The sequence below is a fragment of the Erythrolamprus reginae genome, chromosome 9, assembly GCF_031021105.1.
Source record: "Erythrolamprus reginae isolate rEryReg1 chromosome 9, rEryReg1.hap1, whole genome shotgun sequence".
NCBI classification, from domain to species: Eukaryota; Metazoa; Chordata; class Lepidosauria; order Squamata; family Dipsadidae; genus Erythrolamprus; species Erythrolamprus reginae.
The window spans coordinates 14,297,610-14,300,634 of record NC_091958.1 but is presented as its reverse complement, the minus strand read 5'-3'; positions in this window follow the sequence as shown (position 1 = coordinate 14,300,634).

Sequence of the window (3,025 nt, the reverse complement as noted above, 5' to 3'; positions counted from 1 at the left end):
CGCTTTCAGCGTTTTTATCATTATCTAGAACTGAACATTTATAGCAATTGAGAAGAAAATTGAGCTACTTGCCTAATCTGTTATCATACTGAACTTTCTGGGTTTGGTTCAAAACCTGAAAATGTTACAATGTGTTCTGTCGGGCTCTCTGGTAGACTCCTCTCAAAAATTCACAGGTACAAATTTCAGACACACACACGTTTGAAAATTCAAAACAATGTTCTTTATAATGAAAATTCACTTAAACCAAGCCCTCTTTTGGTATAGCAAAGAGCACTGGTCTCCAAACAAACTGGTAATTTGTACAAGTCCCTTATCAGTTCTGTGATACTTAGCTTGCAGATGTGAGGCAATTCACAGTCCTTCTTCTTTCACAAAGTGAAACACACTTTGCTCTGGTTTAGTTTCAAAGTGGGGAAAAATCAGCACACAAAAGGTCAAAGTCAGTAAAGCAGTCACGAAACACAACGATCAGATAATCCTCCACAATGGCCAAACCCACAGGCTTCTATTTATAGCAGCCTCACTAATTACCACAGCCCCACCCAATCACAGGTGGCCTCATTTTCTTTGATAATAATCTCTCAGTTGTTGTTGCCTATGCATCGCTCTCCGCATGCGTGGCTGTATCATTAACTCTTGTTCTGAATCCAAGGAGGAGCTAGATAATTGATCTCCTTCTGAGCTGTCTGCCACACTCTCCTCTTCCCTGTCACTCATGTCTTCTTGGTCAGAGGAGCCTTCATCATCAGATTCTACCAGGGGCAAAACAGGCCTGTAGCATGTGGATGTCTCCCCCACATCCACAGTCCTTGGGGCCAGAGCTAACCACAACACAATGTAGAAAGCCAAAAATGTTAGATCCCCAAACACACCCCATATGAGCTTATCTGCAAGTATCTAGACCAGTGATGGCGATCTTTTTTTTCCTCAGGTGCCGAAGGAGTGTGTGCGCACGCTATCACTCGTACACGAGTGCCCACACCCAGAATTCAATGGCTGGGGAGTGTGAAAACAGTTCCCCCCCCCCCCCCGGAGGCCCTCTGGAGGCTGGAAACGGCCTGTTTTCCCAACTTCTGGTAGGCCCAGTGTGCTCATGTTTCACTCTCCCCAAGCTCCAAAGGCTTCCCTGGAGCCGGGGAAGGGTAAAAATGTCATCCCCCATTCCCCTGGAAGCTCTCTGGAAGCCAAAACCGCTCTTACAGAGCCCAAAATCAGCTGGCCGGCACACACATGCACGTCGGAGCCGAGCTCACGTGCCAGCAGATATACAGGGTGTGAACAAAAACATGGAAACACTTGACTTTTTGGCATTATAATATTTGAATACGTTCAAATCAATCAAAACTTGAAATATTTTAATGTTTTTTTTAAATTCTGTTATTTGATGTTTTTTTAAACTACTTTTTTTTTTACAGAAATTTAAGGAAATTGGTTATAACCTTCTAGAAATGGCAGACCTCTCAGACTTTCAAAGAGGCCAAATTGTTGGTGCTCGAATGGCAGGCGCTCGTGTAACAGAAAGTGCCCAAATGTTTGGCGTTTCAAGAGGTCATGTCTCAAAAGTAATGACCGCTTTTGAAAGAGAAGGGAAAACGTCCTCAGCCAAGCACAGGTCTGGTCGAAAGTCGAAGTTGTCTGGGAGAGACCGTCGGACTCTAAAGCAAATTGTTAGAGCGGATCACAAGACCACAGCTCCTAAAATCACTGCAGAGCTCAATAGACACGTACAGAACCCAGTTTTCACAAAAACTGTTCGAAGGGAGCTTCACAAATTTTATTGATTTGATTTATTGGATTTGTATGCTGCCCCTCTCCGGAGACTCGGGGCAGCTAACAACAATAATAGAACAGTATACACAATAATCCAATACTAAAAACAATTAAAAACCCATTAGAGTAAAAACCAAACATACATTCAGACATACCATGCATAAAATTGTAAAGGCCTAGGGGGAAAGAGTATCTCAGTTCCCCTATGCCTGATGGCAGAGGTGGGTTTTAAGTAGCTTACGAAAGGCGAGGAGGGTGGGGGCAATTCTAATCTCTGGGGGGAGTTGGTTCCAGAGGGCCGGGGCCGCCACAGAGAAGGCTGTTCCCCTGGGTCCCGCCAAGTGGCATTGTTTAGTTGACGGGGCCCGGAGAAGACCCACTCTGTGGGACCTAACTGGTCACTGGGATTCGTGCAGCAGAAGGCGGTCCCTGAGATAATCTGGTCCGGTGCCATGAAGGGCTTTATAGGTCATAACCAACACTTTGAATTGTGATCGGAAACTGATCGGCAACCAATGGATTCCACGCAAGAGCTGCAAGGTGTTTCCATTTTTCTGTCTACCCCTGTAACTTTTGCGCCCCCTGTGGCACCTGTGCCATAGGTTCGCCATTGGAGATCTAGACAACGCTGGTTTTTCCCCAGTGAAGTTTGCTGCCTGTGAAGGGCAGGTCACAGTCCAAGTACAAGCATTTGGGAGTCTTGTCGCCCAGCTGCAGCTCTCAAGGCTCTTCTACCAGGAAAGGACAAATCAGACTGATTAAAGAAATCGCAGGTGTGAGATTGTGGAAAGTTTCTCCAAAGAAACCAAAGGAAGGAAACAAATAGAAATATAAATAAGCACAGAGGCTGGGAGTTAAAAGCAGCGGGGTTTTTTTTAAATAGTCAGACTGAAGCTGCCAGAATTAAACTGGTTTTATTCAATGAAAGACCTTTGAGCCTTCAGAATCATTGGACACCAAATGGAGATTATTTTATTTTTATTTTATTTATTTATTTTGTCCAATACGCAATAATACACAATGAAGGCAATAGAGGGGACCTTCAAGTACAATATGTTAGAGGAAGAAAAGAGGAGAGAGTATAGGAATAAAAATATATCAATTGGAGAATAGAAGAAAAGATATAGGTAGAGAAGAGAAGAGAAGAGCCTGATGGTGGAGAAGAAAGATAGAGGGCGAAAGAAAAAGGGGTTGACAGAGAATGAGGTGGCTGGATGGAGTCACTGAAGCAGTCGGTGTGAGCTTAAATCAG